This window comes from Pipistrellus hanaki (assembly GCF_964339955.1).
Source record: "Pipistrellus hanaki genome assembly, chromosome: X".
NCBI lineage: Eukaryota > Metazoa > Chordata > Mammalia > Chiroptera > Vespertilionidae > Pipistrellus > Pipistrellus hanaki.
This window is the reverse complement of record NC_140524.1, coordinates 41,342,808-41,361,781: the sequence shown is the minus strand read 5'-3', so window position 1 is coordinate 41,361,781 and position 18,974 is coordinate 41,342,808.

Genomic DNA, 18,974 nt, shown 5'->3' with positions numbered 1-18,974 from the left:
TCCCTCCTCCTTTATGTTATTAAATACACTAAGTAGCCAGATTATTATGATCTCTGAATGTATAATAATTTGGCCATTCAGTGTACTTATCTTGAGTACCTCATTTATTTGATATCAAAGATACTATAATTTGTTTGCCTGAACAGTTTTCCCCTTGGCATTGTCTGATAGAGAGCTCAGGGCAAATAGGTGGTTGATTTCTAGCAAAAGTCTAGAATACTTTTGGTACCCATTTGAGATACAAATACACTGAGTGACCAGATTATTACGTGTTCAGAGTTCATAATAATCTGGCATGAAGTTTGTAATAAAGAATTTCAAGTCTTTTTACCTCCCAACAAGAATACAGAAATAATGGAAAATAGAGAATCATTTATTTGGGCCTGTAGACCTTTTTCAGATACATCTCCCTGGCTTGAAGTTCTTGTGGACTGAGAGAAAGCAGCATTATCTGGAACTAAAATAAAGTTACTGTCTACACTTTAATTTCAAATTTTATTACAGGCTGCTAAGCTAGAGGTAAAGCTGTAAAAGTATTTCTCAGGGCAATATTTTTCTTAACTGAAAGAGCCTCAGTTTTCTTGTCTGTAAAATGTGGATGATAATATTGACACATAATTAGTATAAATTATGGGAGAGAGGTACCAAGTTATGAAAAGATGTTAACTGCCTTAAATTTCAATTAAAAAATGTAGACTTGATTGTTACACAGTAGTCATCAAACTTTGGTGTTTTTAGCAGGTTAGTTTTAAGAAAATTGGTATGATGGCAGAGAATAATAAGGGTTGGAATTAGGAGACACTAAAAGTATACAAATTATTCAACATATCCAAATGACATGTAATGATAACAATCATTAAACTGCATTGACTATTTACCATGAACTGGGCGCTGTTCTAATAATCTTTTTTTTCTGTCTATCTCCTTTAATTCCTTCAGCCACTATACAAAGTTGGTAACGTTTGTCTACATTCTACAAATGAAGAAAATGAGACACAGGGCAATTAAGAAATGTATCTAAGCTCTTACTTTGTATGAGGTCACCAAAGAAGAGTTAAATAAGTGGCAGAACCAGGAGTTGACCCTAACTGTCTGGCTCCAGACCCCTCATGCTTAAACACCATGCTGCACTATCTTTATTTATTTATTTATTTATTTATTTTTAACATTAATAAATCTTTAATGTTCATATTATTACAATTGTTCCTCTTTTTCCCCCATAGCTCCCCTCCACCAGGTTCCTACCCCAACCTCTGCCCTTACCCCCCCCCACACTGTCCTCATCCGTAGGTGTAAGCTTTTTATTCAGTTTCTTCCTGAACCCCCCAGTCCCCTTTTCTCCTGAGAATTGTCAGTCCACTCCTTTTCTATACCCCTGATTCTATTATATTCACCAGTTAATACTGTTCATCAGATTTTATATTCCCTTGGTTTTTAGATTCACTTGTTGATAGATATGTATTTGTTGCTCATAATTTTTATCTTTATCTTTTTCTTATTCTTTCTCTTCTTAAAGAATACCTTTCAGCATTTCATATAGTTCTGGTTTGGCGGTGGTGAACTCCTTTAGCTTTTTCTTATCTGTGAAGCTCTTTATCTGCCCTTCAATTCTGAATGATAGCTTTGCTGGGTAGAGTAATCTTTGTTGTAGTTTCTTGTTGTTTATCACTTTGAATATTTTTTGGCATTTCTGACTGGCCTACATAGTTTCTGTTGAGAAATCAGCTGACAATCATATGGGTGCTCCCTTGTAGGTAACTAACTGTTTTTCTCTTGCTGCTTTTAATATTCTCTCTTTGTCTTTTGCTCTTGGCATTTTAATTATGATATGTCTTGGTGTGGTCCTCTTTGGATTCCTTTTGTTTTGGGCTCTGTGTGCTTCCTGGACTTGTAAGTTTATTTCTTTAACCAGGTGGGGGAAGTTTTTTGTCACTATTTCTTCAAATAGGTTTTCAGTATCTTACACTCTCTTCTTCTGGGACCCCCATAATTCTGATGTTTGTACACTTGAAGTTGTCCCAGAGGCTTCTTACACTATCTTCAACTTTTTGGATTCTTTTTTCTTTTTGCTTTTCAGGAGGTGTGTTTTTTGCTTCTTGGTATTCCAAATCTTTGACTTGGTTCTTGCAATTCTCTAGTCTGCTTTTAGGCCTCTATATAATATTTTTTATTTCAGTCAGTGTATGCTTAATTTCTAGTTGATCCCTTTTCATATCCTCGAGGGTCTCATTAAATTTATGGGCCTTTTCTAGGAAAATCTTGTAAAAATTTATAACCGTGGTTTTGAACTCTATATCCAGCCTTTTGCTTCCCTCCATTTTCTTCATTTGTGGCCTACCTTTTTGTCTCTGCATTTTAACTGCTTCCCTGAGTTGATGGAGTGACTTTGTGTGCTAGGTGTCTTAGCAGGGCCCAGTAGCTCAACCTCCCCAGTTATCTGTGGTGGACACTCTTGGTGCAGTTCTTTGTGGGCTGTGTGTGCAGTCTTGTTGTAGTTAAGCTTTGATTGTTGTTGGTATCACTGGGAGGAATTGACCTCCAGGCCAATTGGCTGTGAGGAACAGCAGTGCCTCTGCTGGGAGGGCTTCTGTGCTCAGCTTGGATAGGGCAGAGTCTTGGGGTGGAGTATATAGCTTTTGTTTCCTGTCAGCCCCACCCTTAGAGACATCTGTGTCTCTATGTCCTATGGCATTGGCTGCATGCACCTCTGAGAGAAGGCTACTCTCAAGTTTTGCCTGCTGCAAGACAGTCCAGTTTCTCCCCAAATGAGTCTGGTACCCAAAGTCTCACCCAGAACTGATTTCAATGTAGTTTGGAGGTTTTATTTTCCTCCTGAAAGAGAAAGCTAGCCACACATTTGCTGCCTGCCCTCTCTATGCACTGCGAATAAGCCAGCCTGCCCTTTCCACATCTCCACAGTTCTTCTGAGTATGTGCCCTTTTCTCTTTCCTTCTAGTTGTAGAATTTCCACTCAGCTAACTTTCTGGTGTTTGTAGACGATGTCCACTCTGTCTTCCAGTTGCAGTTTTAAAATTGTTGTGTGAGGCAGTAGTATAGGTATTTACCTTATGTCGCCATCTTGGTTTTCTTCTGCACTATCTTTAAGGTATCAGTCAGTAATTCCCCAAAGTTCCATCCATATTCACCCATTATCATTAATTCAAATAATATTTGACAATTTTGGGATTTTCTATGTAGAATAATTAATCACTTATCTTACACTAACTGGGTATTAAGTATCTTGAACTTAAGATTTTACACCCAGAGAACTGAAACTCTTTTCCTCAAGCATTAAAAAGAAAAGATTATTTACAGTGAAACTATTACTACAATATACTGTAAGCTTCATAGCCTTTATAAAGAAAAGGTTTTCTTAAATTTAATTGACTAAGGGTATTTATAAGTATCAATTATTTTGTATTGGAAACTAAAACTTTGGAAACTATTGCAGTTTTGAATACAGGATGAACTTATATTGAGTGACTACTTCCAATTTCATGCTTCTTTCTTTCATTTTTTTTATTCCACAACTTGGTAATCCTCTCAATTGTTAGTAAGGAATTAGTTTCTCCTTTAACTGTAAGCCCCCAGAGAGCCAGTAGGTGCTTCTTCTCTTGTGATCTATCTTTGAGCACAGATGTCAGTACTCTTTTTGTTTTATAACATAAATTCCCCTTTCTCTTTCCATTGTTTATCTCCAGTCTCTCTCCTTCCCTTCCTGATCTTCTCACTTTTGCTGTAATGGGGGCAGGGAGTAGAGTGTATGAAATTTTACAGTTTTACTCTGACCAATGAAATAACCATTAACAACACAACCTATAAATTATGCACTTTTACTTCTTAGCTATTCTCATAATTTCTTTTATTTTAAGATTTTTGTTTGCTTTGAATAGCTAAGGTAACTAGACATCTGAATCTGGAAAATTTCACTTTGATTTTTTTTCTATAACAACAAGGTCAGTTCAGGCATTTAACTTTTAAGACTCTAAGTTATGTTACTTTTAAATTAAATTATTTCAGCCCAACTGGCATGGCTCAGTGGTTTAGCATTGACTTAGAAACCAAGAGATCATGGTTCAATTCCAGGGGTTTGATTCTTGGTCAGGGAATATGCATGGGTTGTGAGCTCAGTCTCCAGTGTGGGGCAAGCAAGAGGCAGCCGGTCAATTATTCCTTTCATCATTGATGTTTCTATCTCTCTCTCCCTCTTCCTTCTTCTCTGAAATATATTTAAAAACATATTTTTTAAAAGTCTATCTAATTTAAAAACATATTTTAAATTAAATTATTTCAGGAGAAATATAATTGCAATGTAACTGATATATTCTAAATATTTACCTACTAGTAGCTAAATTTGTGCACAAATCTGTGCACCAGTAGCTCTCTGCAGGACCTGGCTACCTCGCACCAACTGCCCAGAGGCTCTCCCAGCCTAGAGGCCCATCCGTGGCTAGGTGTGGAGCGCTTGCCTCATTGCCAGAGAGATGAAGCAAGCATTCCACTGGGCCACTCATGAATCCTGCTCTCAGCAGCCCTCCCCCCCCAGGACTGGGGGACTCTGGTGGGCCTGAGAGGACTGGGCACTGCCATCTTGTGGCTATGGGCACCATCATCTTTGTGATGGAGAGATGGTTAATTTGCATATTACCATTTTATTAGATAGAATTACATAATCTAGTCTTGCAATTATTTTTCACTTAAAAATATGTAAATTCTGAAAACTTATGTATAGACAAAAACCTGCACATTGATATTTAGAGCACCTTTGTTCATAAATGTCAAAATCAGACAAGATTTATAAATAAATAAACTGTGATCTGTTAAAAAAAAAAAAAGGAATATCTTTCAGTGCTACAAAAAGAGCTATCAAGCCATAAAAAGACATGAAAGAAAACTAAATGCATATTACAAAGTGAAATAATCCAATCTGAGAAGTCTACTCACTGTATGATTCCAATTATATAGCATTCTGGAAAAGGCAAAACTATGGACAAAGTAAAAAGATCAGTGATTGCATGGGGTTGGGGAGGAGGGTGTGAATTGGTGGAGCATAGGGGATTTTTAGGACAGTTAAAATACTTGGTATGAGAGCATAATGATTGAAACATGTCATTCATTATACACTTGTCCAAACCCATAGAATGTATAACACTAACAGTGAGCCCTAATGTAAACTATGGACTTTGAGTGATAATGATGTGTCCATATAGATTCATAAGTTGTATCAAATGTACCACTCTAGTGGGGGGCTGTTGATAATGGGGAGGCTATGAATGTGTGGAGGCACAAAGTATATGGGGAATCTTTGTACCTTCCCCTCAGTTTTGCTGTGAACCTAAAACTGTTTTAAAACAAAAGTTTACTTTTTTTAAATTGAGATATAATCTATAATAATAAAAGCCTAAGCAACCATTACAACTGAACGGATGACTGAACACTGAACAGGCTTCATGGGGCAAACAGGCCAGCAGGGGGGTTAGTGCGAGGTGACCAAATGACCGAAGAGCAGGCTGCATGGGTCTACCAGGCCTGCAGGGGGCAGTTGGGGGAGACAAGGCTGTCAGGGGGGGCAGTTAGGGCAACCAGGCTGGTAGGGGGGCATTTGGGGTGACCAGGCTGGTAGGGGGGGCAGTAAGAGGCAACCAGGCCAGCAGGGGGTCATTTGGGGCTTAGGGGTGAGCAGGCTGACAGGGGGGCAGTAAGGGGTGACCAGGTGACCCGATCAGCAGGGGGGTAGTTAGGGGTGATCAGGCAGGCAGGCAGGTAAGCAGTTAGGAGCCAGTGGTCCTGGATTGTGAGAGAGATGTCCGATTGCCTGGGGATCGGGCCTAAACTGGCTGTCCCACATCCCCTGAGGGGTCCTAGATTGGAGAGGGTGCAGGCTGGGCTTAGGGGATTCCCCCACCTTGTGCACAAATTTCATTCACTGGGCCTCTAGTTGACATATAACATTATATGAGTTTAAGGTGTACAATATGTTGATTCTATATATTTACATATGTGCAATATCATTATATATATATATATATATATATATATATATATATATATATATATAATTGAGTTGTATGAGTTTTTTATATATTTTTGGATATTGACTCTCTAGCAGATAAATGGACTGCAAATATTTTCTCCTATTCTGAAGACTACCTTTTTGATTTCTTAACTTTTTTTTTTCTCTGCAAAATCTTTTCAGTTTGATGTTTCCCACTTGTTTATTTTTATTTTCGTTGCTTGCATTTTTTGTGGTGTCATATAAATAAATCATTCCGAAGACCAATGCCATGAAGATTTTTGCCTGTTTTTTTTTTTAATAGAGTTTTATGGTTCCAGATCATACATATAAATCTATAATCAATTGTGAGTTAATTTTTGCAAGTGGTATAAGATATGAGTCCAATTTAATTGTTTTAAATATGTATATCCAGTTTTCTCAGTAACATTATTGAAGAGATTATCCCTTATCCATTGAATATTTGTAGTGTCCTTGTGAAATAAAAGCTGACTGCATCTATAGATTCAATGGAAATACGTATCACATTTCCAATGGCATTTTTCACAGAAAGAAAAAAAAAATCTAAAATGTGCGTGAAACCACAAAAAAACACGAAGAGCCATAGAAATTCTGAGAAAAAAGAAAAAGCTGGAGGCTTCACATTTTCTGATTTCAAACTATACTTCAAAGCTCTAGTAATCAAAAGGGCATGGTACTGTTATAAAAATAGACACATAAAGCAATGAACAGAACAGAGAGCCCAGAAATAAACTCCTACATAAAGTTTTTTTAAAAAGTATGTCAGTTTCTGATTATCAGATCTGTTTTCAATTGTTGTTTTAGTTACCATAGAAATTTTAAAAAGTATCTCAAAACTTACAGCAGTTATTTTATAATTGAATGGGCTTCAGTTAATATTTGCTATACTTGTTTAGAAAAAATTTCAGTCACCCTCAAGATACTACCCAGTTAAATCTATAAGGATCATTATATTTTGAGGAGAGTCCTGCCTGTAGCATTCATGTTCCATGTCGGCAAAACCAAGGCTTTGTTTAAAAGCAAAACAACGAATGGAAATAGTAACCTTGATTTTTTAAAACAAAATATTTTTCCCAAAAAGTAAAACTGCTTTCATTTATAGATGTAAATACTTCTTCATAAAAGCACTTTATTTTAAACCTTTATTTCAAATACTAAAATTCATAATATTTTCCTTGATTAAAAAGTTCTATCTAATAAAAGAGTAATATGCAAATTAATCATCATTTTGCTAAACCCACAAGCCATGCCCACAAGCCATGCCCACCAGCCAATCAGGAGAAAATATGCAAATAAACCCAACCAAGATGGCTACGGCCGCAGAGAGCAGGAGAGAGGCTTGGGTTTCCCCAGAGATGGAGGAAGCCAAGCTTTCTGCCTGCACTTGCTGGCCTAGGCCTCCACTCAAAGCTATAAACTTTCAATGATAGAAGATACATAAATCCAAACAAAAATGGCTGCCACCACAGAGCAAGCAGAAGGCTTGGCTCTGCTCTAGGCTATAAAGTTTCAATTGTAGGAGATAAATAAACCCCAGATATCAGGGCCTCTGCTTCAGTCACCAGGGACCTTGGCTGGCCTCCAAAACACCACAGGCCCCTCACCCAGGCCACCCTAGGCCCCAAGGGAACCCCCACCCTGATTTGGGACACCCTTCAGGGAAAACCAGCTGGCCCCCACCCATGCACCAGGCCTCTATCCTATCTAATAAAAGAGTAACATACAAATTGACCATCACTCCAACACAAGATGGCTACCCCCATTTGGTCAAAGATCTTGCTCCCATGTGGACACAAAATGGCTACCACAATATGGCCAGCAGGGGAGGGCAGTTGGGAGGGACCAGGCCTGCAAGGGAGGGTAGTTGGGAGGGACCAGCCTGCAAGTGAGGGCAGTTGAGGGTGATCAAGTCTGCAGGGCAGGGCAGTTTGGAGGGACCCAGGCCTCTAGGGGAGAGCAGTTGGGGGGACTAGGCCATCAGGGGAGGGCAGTTAGGGATGACCAGGCCTCTAGGAGAGGGCAGTGAGGGGTGATCAGGCTGGCATAGGAAGGAAGTTGGGGGCAAACGGGCTGGCAGGGGAGCAGTTAGGCATCAATCAGGCTGGCAGGGGCGTGGTTAGAAGGTAATCAGGCTGGCAGGCAGAAGCAGTTAGGGGCAATCAGGAAGGCAGGCAGGTGAGCATTTGGAAGCCAGCTCTCCTGGATTGTGAGAGGGATGTCCAACTGCCCATAGGATCAGGCCTAAATGGGAAGTCAGACATCCCTCAAGGGGTCCCAGATTGAAGAGAGTAAAGGCTGGCTAAAGGATACCTACCCCTCCAAATGCAAGAAATTTGTGCACTGAGCCTCTAGTTACATAATATCTTTCCGATGACCTTTCTACTTTCGGCTTAGTTTTAACTGACAAATATTATCAAGGTCCATCTAAAATAAACGTGGGAAAAATAAATGCTTCCTGTGCCTTAAACTTATTATTATAGAAAGTATAGGCTTCTTTAACACTAATAAATTTTCTTTATCATAATAATGGAAAATGACCCTTATCACTGCTCTATTTAACAAGCTATTTTCATTTGTTTGGGAATTCTCAAATCAAAAATTGGTATGTTCCAGTTTGTTTACCTTGCCTTTAAATCAGGCCAGGAGACTAGAAGCAAATCTTCTTCAAAAGAAGAGCTTAATGTGATAGGAGGAAATCTTTAAAAGTAAGGTGAACCTTCTTCTGATTTATACATTCAATTGGAGAGGTACCATTGCAACTAGCCTCTGGAACTATTTTGTATGAAGAATTACTAAGAAGGTAATAACTTTTTAAAGAATGATTTCTCCCAGAAAATTGGATCACTTTAGAAAAATGGAAAAGTATTATGAATGGTATGTGGAATGGTCCTACAGAATAAAACACAAAGCTCTCTCCACTGTGCCTGGGTCAGCAGAGCAGTGGTGCTGGCTATGTGTTACATTAGCTTAAGGTCATCATTATAGGTCATGAAGGGTTAGCCACAAAATGCAAGTCAGAGCATGGTTGAGTAGTCTCTGTCAATCACTGTAAATTTATGTAGTAGTCTTACACAGTAAGTTGATTTTGTTCATAATCCCAGGACCAAGGGCAGCATCTGTAGACTATAGAGTGGCATGGGAGATTGAAGTTGAAATGTCAACACAGCAAAGTTATCTTTGAGACCTCATGAAATCTGGAGCTGTAGTTGCTCTAACAATTGCAATATAGATGTGAAATATACTTAAACCTCATGTGCCCGTGTTCATCTGTCAATTAGTAGTGGCTGTCAAGCATTATGCTAAGTGAAATAAACCAGTCAGAGAAAGATAAATATCACATAATCTCACTCATTTATGGAATATAATGAACAACATAAACTGATGAACAAAAACAGGTCCAGAGACATTGAAGCAGTGATCAGACTATCAAACATCTGAGGGAAGATAGGGGAGGGTGGGGGTAAAGGGGAGATCAACCAAAGGACTTGTATGTATGCATATAAACCTAACCAATAGACATAGATAATAGGGGGTGAGGGGCAATGAGTGGGGCAATAGGGGGGGGGGATAAGGACACATATGTATACCTTACTCAATAAAGGAATTTTAAAAATAAAAATAAAAAAGAACTATATGTTGAAAAGCTATCCCCAGGTTCCTCTGGAAAGTGTGATGAGATTAGGTAGCAATATGTTCCATAAACCTCAAAGTAGGAAGTGATTGCCACTAGACAAATTTGCCAAGTGATTGCCATTCCTGGACTTGGAGTTGCTGCTATCTTTTAAGTTCAGTCCTATCAGCTCAGCCATAACTTATGTGGTGTGGCCAGCTCCTCATTGATTTCAACTAAATTCTCTCACTTTACTAAGCTATGACCAGGGTAAACTTTTCCCAACACATTTAGGGAGGTTTTGAGGGGAATCTGGCCTTTGAGAATAGGTACTTACTTTTTCTGATTATTAGTGGGATCACCCCTTGAAAGTTGGATGGGAATGTGGCCACATTGTCTCTTTTATCCTAAGGCTCCTGTATTGTGAGACTGGCTCCTGACACCATGGTGCCAGTCTTCCATAAGTGAGGTGGATAGTCAGTCTCTACTTTTAACTGCTCAGACTAGTAGGATGGCTTCACTCATCTAGGTGCCTATGCATACTATGGGATATTTCCTTTCCTAGTAGCAAGTGTTTGCATAGATAGTTTGCTTATCTCATTGATAGTTTAAAATTCCTATATGTTCTCCTGTCTGCCTTGTCCTATGTTTTAGATTCTGGAGATTCTCTTAGCCTAAAACCACTAGCTCAAGGCCTTAGCAATCATCTTGTCATTTAGACTCCATCAGTTTCTTCTCTGACTGCTCAGACTTTAACTCTTCATTTTGTTTCTTTAACCATGTTATATATGCTTTCCAGATTTTTATTTCAATATCAACCTAAGTTTTAGCCCATTGCTCTCTACTGATAACTATGAATCCCTTATTTATGTCTCATTGTCTCCTTCAACCTGTAAATCAGTTCATTTAGATTGTAAATTTCACAGATTATGAAAATTCTTAGTTCTAGATCCCTTCCCTTCTCCGTAATGAACAGTTTCCCAATGCTGACAAAAACAAACAAACAAACAAACAACAAAGACGACAACAACACTCAGATGAGTTAGGAGGTTGGCATTGATCAGGTGAATGATGAAGGAAGCCTGTCCCATAGGATCGGTACAATGGCATATAGAGAAGAAATCAGGGTCTTCAGAAGCCAGTCTGGGACATTTAGACTAGAGTAGCAAGGCTGTAGCTCCAGCAATGTCTTCCAGGAGGCAGCCAGTATAATATTTGAGTGTAAATCACATGTTTCAAACATTCATTGAACCAAATACACAGAAAGATGAAACAGTAAGAATGGCTTATAGGTCTGTACCTAGAGTGAGTCAGTAATTCTTTAAAATGTAGGGTTTCTATACTACAGTTAAACCACTTTATATCCATGCTTGTGTATTCAAGACAAAAATATAAGAGCACAAAGTTACTTTAACAATCATATAGCCCCATCTTCTTATTTCACAGATGAAGAAACCAGAGCCTGGAGAGGTTAAGTGGCTAAGTCACTGCCAAGGTCACAGTTGACTAGTGGTACAGCTAGGACAAGAAAGAATTCACATCATCTTACATGCATTCCTTTATAGGCACTACTCTGTCTGTCCACAGTTGCATTGTTTTTAAATTATGAGTGACTTAGCTCACTTCAAAGGGCAAAGGAAAAATGTCCTTCTGATTGAAATAATGCAGTCACAGGGTTTCTCACAAGAAAATTGAAAAATGTTATATGTGGTAATTTCTTTGTTGTTGCTTTTTCTGGTTTTGTGTCTGGATCAAGAGGCAAAGGAAGCAAAGAGAATAGTTGGAAGCAAGACAAGGCAATCCAATACCAGTGCACATACACTAGGGAAAGCAAACACACATTTGCTCATTGTTGGAGTGTAAATAGGCAATCAAATCAGTCTCTCTCAGTTTATAGACCAAGCCTATAGCTGTCAGGATATCTGTTCTAAAATTCTCAGAGCCCAGATGTGGCTGCTGATACTAAAGAAAGTAGACCATTCCATATTAAGTGCACTCTTTTTTAAAAGTGTGCCAAGGTAGCAAGTCAATTTATACTAGTAAGAGATCAAATATAGTTAGAGGAAATGGCTCTTCTTTTAACAAAGATAAAAATGGAGGCTCATGGTTAAATGAAACATTCTCTGATTTACTGAGAGATTGTTCATCTTCACTCTTTTACTGAGGATCACACACAATCTGTTTATCTACTACTAAATTGTACCTGCCTGCTTCATTTGTTCATTTGCTATTGTTATTGTTCATTCATTCAGCACTTACAAGTGCTTAGTACATTTAAGCCAGTACTCTAGATGTTAGAGATACAATGTGAAAAGAAGTTCAAATTCTTGCTTTGGAGTGGCTGCAGTCTAGTGGGGAGAGAAAGAGAGAAAGGAGAGAGAGAAAGAGAGAGAGGGAGAGAGAGAGAGAGAGAGAGAGAGAGAGAGAGAGAGAGAGAGAGAGAGAGAGAGAGAGAGAGAGAGATTGAGAGATTGAGAAATATAGTATACAGTTTTGTGGAAAAGTTAGGCTTCAGTTAATAATGAAGGAAAAGTAGGAGATGGGAAGTAGATGGGAAGTAGAAGAAATAAATCAGATAGAACAGAATGTATAAAGGCATGGAGGTGGAAATAGCCTTCTGGAGACCCAGAAGGTATTCAGTTTGTCTGGCCTGTAGAGTTTGAGGGGTAGGGTAATGAACGAAAAATCTAAGGAAGTAAGCAGGATCAAGGGTTTTGTGTGCTGAAGATGGTTGAAAGTCAGTGAAGACTATTAAATTTTATACTTTCTAAATATTCTTAAACTCAACAAACGGTACATGGTAGGAGGTAGTATGCTGTAGTAAAAAAGATCATGGTATTTGGAGTCACACAGATTCATATGGAACCAGCTCTTTTTTTTAAGTATGATATATTTTATTCGAACATTGGGATTGGGTTCAACTGAAGAAAAACAGAAGATTTTAAGAGATACCTTGCTAGATCAGAATTCAAACATTTCTTAACTGTGCACCTTTGGCAAGCTACTTAACTGCTTTAAGTATGCTACTTTGTCTTTTAAAATGAGGGTGATTATTTTTGCTCTGTGTTTGTGGGGAAAGTTAATAATATATGTGAAATCCCTGAGTCTACCACTAACAGATTAGTTCATCTTATACTCTCCCCTCCATTTCTTCTTCATCTTCTTCCATTTGGATCCTAACTAGGCCTTCCTTTCTTCTTTCTATTCCTCTGGAGATTCAGTAGGTTATCAGAAATTGTGGCTGTCTTGTGTGGCTTGATATCCTTGTTTATTAAGTGGATAACACTGAGAAAACAATTTGTGCAAGTTTTGTCCTTGGAGTAGTAAATACACCAAACCACTGCAATGTCCACAATTGATTGGGTCTGTTTGCTCTTGCTGGGTGACATTTTTAAATGATCCTGTCATAGACATGATACATGAAGCACTTTTGCAATTTGTAATCAGAACTTTACCTAACAAAAATTGTTGCAGCTGTGGTACAATTTATCCTTACACTACTCTTCTTCTCAAATATATCAGATTATCAGCAGACTTCTTTTTAAGAAAAAAAAAAAAGATATTTTTATGCTGTTTATTTTCCCCCAGTATTACCATGTGCAATTCTTCTGCTTGTGCTGTGAAGATATCTGAACATTTTTGTATGTTTAAATGTAAAGGTTATTTCCGACATCTTGTGTTTTGGTAAAAAATAAAAAATAAATAAAATAAAATCTAAGTAAGCTAAGGAGCCGAACGGGCTTATAGAAAAAGAGTTTTCATAATATTTTAAACTGGAATGAGTATCTGATATATTATCACTGCTCCTTAATAGGCTTGGGGTTGATATTCACATAGATCACTTTGGAGCATTTTTTTTCTTCACAATTACCTAATACCCTTGGTTCCTGGAGTAGGAAGTAGAATAGCCATCTAATTTGCAATCTCCTGTCTTATATGTGAGTCCTTTTTTTTTTTTTTTTTTAGCACTGTTGCCAATTAATTTGGGGGCTTCTGCTTTACCAGATGCAGTAATGTGATGGGTGTCCTCTTTCACTTAAAGATGCGCATTCCATCTATGGACTGCTTTTAACATTTGGAAGGTGTTTCCTAATATTAAATTGTAATTACTTTTTGTCCAAGATTGATGATTATAGCCATGCAGAGTAAGTCCGGTTACTATTTTCACTGTTAGGCCTACCAAATGTTTGGATCGAAGACATTGTACAATGTCTCTTTTCCATCAGAATTTTTCCCCTGAGTGTAACATTTCTATTTCAATCACTGGTTGCCTATAAGGACTAATTTCATTTTCCTTTGCCATCTCTGTTAAGTGCTTCTGAATATATTTGTTTTTATACTTCCTTTTTTTGTTATTGTTGTTAATCCTTACCTGAGGATATTTTTCCATTGATTTTTTTAGACTGAATAGAACCGAGGGGAGAGACAGACAGAGAGAAATATTGATGTGAGAGAGACACATTGATTCCTTGCCACCTTCACATGCCCCAACCTGGGCCAGGAATTGAACCTGCAACCAAGGTATGTGCCTTTGACTAGAATCAAATCCAGGACCCTTCAGTCCGTGAGTCAATGCTCCAACAACTGAGCCCAACTGGCTGGGACTGTCTGTATACTTATTAGAAGTAACAACTAGAATGATGTGTATACTCACAGTATGCTGCAGAGTAGTCTCTGCTATTAATTAACTGCTTTTGAAATAGAGACAGACTCTTAGAGAGCTAAGCAGACAGCTCTGGTGGAAGGAGAGATGGAGGGTGAAGAGATTGAGCAAAAAAGAGAAATAACTCATGGACATGGACAACAGTGTGGCAATTGTGGGGAATGGCGAGGGGAGAGGTGGAGGTGGAAGAGGGCTTAAAAGATAAATGGTGATGGGAAAAATAAAATAAAATTTAAAAATAATTAGTTGCTTTTGGTAGCTATAGCACAATGTTATTTTGTATCAAATTACTATTGACTAACTCAAATTTAAATTTCCTATTATATACTAGTACTATCCATCATGACCAGGCCTTCATGTCCTTTTCAAAATGTTGTTTATGCTTTCTAATGCATCATATATCTCTCCCGTCTTCTGCTATCTCCAAACATGACAGATCATATTTCTTTCTTCATCTAAATAATTGATGTTGTTCAACATGAAAGAACCAGATCTCCAGAACCAACCAACTCAGACAATATCATGAATTCTGACAGTTCATATACTCCTGAATTGTGAGAAAATAAATTTTAGATTTTTAAGCCAAAAAAGAAAGAAAGAAAGAAAGAAAGAAAGAAAGAAAGAAAGAAAGAAAGAGAGAAAAATGAACAAGTAAGAACCAAGGAGTTTTCCATTGAAAATATTCTAGTACAACATTCTTAATCTGGAATCCATGAACCAATGAATTTTATTTAAAATTAGAGGCCCGGTGCATGAAATTCATGCATGGGGGGGGTGTCCCTTTCTCCCAGCTTGCACCCTCTCCAATCTAGGACCCCTTGAGGTCATTCCTCTCATAATCCAAGACTGCTGGCTCCCAACCTCTCGCCTGCTTGCCTGAATGATTGCCTCTTACTGCTTCTGCCTGTTAGCCTGATCATCCCCTAACCACTCCACTGCCAGCCTGATTGATGCCTAACTGTTCCCCTGCCAGCCTGATTACCCCTAACTGCCCTCCCCTGCTGGCCTGGTCACTCCTAACTGCCCTCCCCTGGAGGCCTGGTCCCCCCAACTCCCTCCCCTTCAGGCCTGGTCACCCCCAACTGCCCTCCCCTGCAGGCCCAGTCACCCCCAACTGCCCTCCTCTGCCAGCCTGGTCACCCCTAACTGCCCTCCTCTGTAGGCCTGATTGCCCCCAACTGCCCTCCCCTGCTGGCCATCTTGTGATGTCCATCTTTGACCACATGGGGGCGGCCATCTTGTGTGTTGGAGTGATGGCCAATTTGCATATTACTCTTTTATTAGATAAGATATGTATATATACGTATTTTTCTGTGATCATGCTCCATAGTTTTCATCATATTCTTAAAGGTGTGCCTCACCCAATAAAATTAGGAATCTGTGTTCTAGATTGGCCTCAAAATACTATGGCTACCATTGTTGTCAATCACTTTAAAAATTCTCCTTATTTAAATGCCAATCATTCCTCATCTTGAATGCATAGATGTCATGAAAGACCGTGTTAAATGCCTTTCTACTTGTATACTCTGCACACCATGCATCTCTGATTTTCAAAGCGATTGGTTATGTCAGAGAATGAAATGAAGCTAGTTTAAGTTAACGATTACTTATTTAGTTGCTTATGAACAGTTCTTTAAATTATCTATTCTAGAAACTATCCCATGACTTGAATAATCAGTTATTAATTAAAAAAGTAGTTAGCTGCTCCCTGCACTGTGTCAGAAACTATTCTATGCATTAGGGATAAAACAGTGAGCAAATACAGATAAGGTCTCTGCTCACATGTAGCTTAGTAGGGGAGTTGGGCAATTAACAAATACACAAATAACATAGTCTCAGGTAATGAATGCTCTGAAGAAAATAAAATAAGGAAATGGGATAGAAAGTAACTGGAATGGAGCAGGGCAGGGAAGGCCACTATTAAATAATGGCATTTTAGGTGATTTATGGTTAACAAAGTTGTAGTCTGTAAATATGTAGGGGAAGAAATACTTCAGACAAATATAACAGCAATGCAAAGGCCCTGGCGCAGGGAAAAATCTTGGAATGTTCAAAGAATAGAAAGAACATCAGTGTGACTGAAACATGGTGAACAATGGAGCAATAATAAGTGATTGAGTTTAAGAGGGATGTGATTTAGTTACAGCAATGGTAAAGAGTATAAACTTTGTTCTAACTGAAATGAGGGTTATAGGAAGCAACACTATTTCCTGGTCTGATTTACATTACAAAGTACTAGTATGTCTAATTGCCATGTGCGCAGAATGAATTGTAAAGAGCAAAAGTAGAATGGAGACACTTTGCCTATATTGTATTGTTGAATCTACCTTATTATCATAAAAAAGAAAAGAGTACATCTCCATGATTTCATTTCTTCTCCATGATTTCTCAAAGATCATTAATATAGGTTCATCAACAGTATACATTCTAGTATTTAATTCACACATAAAAGGATATTGAAAGGCATTTAAATCATAAGAACACTAGGTTTTTGCAATGTGTGCCTGTGCATGTGTGTGTGCTTTTTTGTTTCTTTCTAATAATCTTTTCAATCATCTTAGTTATTTATTAGTAATGTATGGTTTCTTTTTCACACTTTTCAGCCTGAAAATAATTCCCTGACAGGGAAGACAGAAACAAAATCGTATTTAAAGGACTTTACTTTCCTCATATCATCTATCACCCTGGACAGCTCTCTGGTTTATGTAGGTATTTCTAATTTTTTTCTGTTACATAAGTATAATTTATAATTGTATAGTTAGAATTGTCTCTTGAGAGTTTCCTTGAATCCCATCTTGAATTCCAGTATCCCATAGTAGCTCTCCCATTTCCATTCTGAAATAAAGTATTTAACCACCTTGTGTCTATTTACTCAGCAGTAAAATGGAGACAATGATACCTATCTTACAGAGTTGCTGTGAAGAGATAAACATTAAAAATTCTTTGAACAATGCCTGGCCAATAGAAAGTATTCAATAATAATAATAATAATTATAATATAAATATAATATTATTATATTTGGGGCATGAATTTCAGGTTTCATTCCTCCTTCATACCACTTCAGTATGACAGGCTTGCCATGTCTATATTTGGAATCAATGTTAGACTTTCTTGACTGCTTTTTTTTCTGTTTACATTTTTTGCATTAATTCCTATGGCAACATTTGGAGGAAAATTATGAAGACCTGAGTTTGAATCCTGACTCTGACATTTTCTATCTCCATAACATTGAAATAAGAATTATTATCTTTAACGTGAGCTTTCTTTTGATTAAAACAGGAATAATACTATATTTTAACTGTAGTAAAGGCTCAATAATTTTGAATCTGCTTCCTTTTACAGTGCTTTGTGTGTGTGTGTGTGTGTGTGTGTGTGTGTGTTTAAGAGAGAGTGGAAGGGAGGGGAGAGACAGATACAGAGGGGAGAGACAGATACAGAGAAAGATCAATGTGAGAGATACACGTCAATTATTTGCCTCCCGTAAATGACCCCACCAGGGTTGGGGATTGAGCCTGTAATCTAGGTACATCCCCTTGACTGGAATCGAATCTTAGATCCTTTAGTCCACAGGCCAATGTTCTAACCACCTAGCAAAACCAGAGAGGGCTACAGTCTTTTCATGTTACTCCAACCTTGTGTTATTTGTAGGGAAAATTATAACTCTTCTTAGGGTATGATTCTTAAAAGAGGTTCTCTCCTCCAGACTAGTCTTCTCTTCATCTTAAGTTAGCAACCTTACACTTATTCCTTGGCAGTACTTGACATTTTGCTGCTCCGAAATGGCCACTGGTTTTATTGGGTTACTTGATACTTAACAGTCTTCCATTGTAGTGCCATCTTGAGCTAGATTTGATTCGTAATTTATTTATTTAAATTATTCATAATTTAACAATCAATTTAGTTTTCAGGGGAAAAATACATAGTTAATGAAAACTTTTTTCACCAATGCCATTCAATGATAATGAATTGAATATTGCTAGTTTGATCTATTTTTCCCTTTCTTTAGTTTGTTGAACATTAGCCTTAGTTTCCGCATTACTAAAATAAAAATTGCTACTGTACCTAACTCACAAGATATCAGTGAAATTAAATAAGGTAATTCAGGTACAGTGGTTAGCACAGTGTCTGACTCACAGTAAATGGTAGTCACACAGACATAGATATATATAATAGGTATATATAATTATAGATGTCTGACTGATGGATCTGAATTTAAAATTCCAAAGCTGTTGCTTTTTAGTTATACTTGGAATCCCCATTCCTTTTGATTACCAGTGAAAATTTATCTCTCTCACATTCCTTCTCTTTAACCCATTGCGTCTCAATTATAAAACTATCTACATAACATATGCACTCAAATAGAGAGCTAGCTATTTGCCTCTGCCCTCAGGTAGGGTAAGGCCCCTTATCTCTATGAAACAGGAAATTTCATTATCTGCCTTTTATTGATGAGGAAAACTGAAGCTCAGAAAGGCATAGTCTAAATCATTTGGTATACCTGCTGAATTATAACTTCCTCATATCAGTGGTACTGAGCCTCTATCTCAAGGTGCACTAATTCCTACTAGCCCTTGCTCTAGGCTTCACATCCAAATTATATTATCCTGAGGCTCTGATACTTTGCCTGGCTATGATCAGTCCTTGCTAGTCTCTTTCTGCAAAGCAT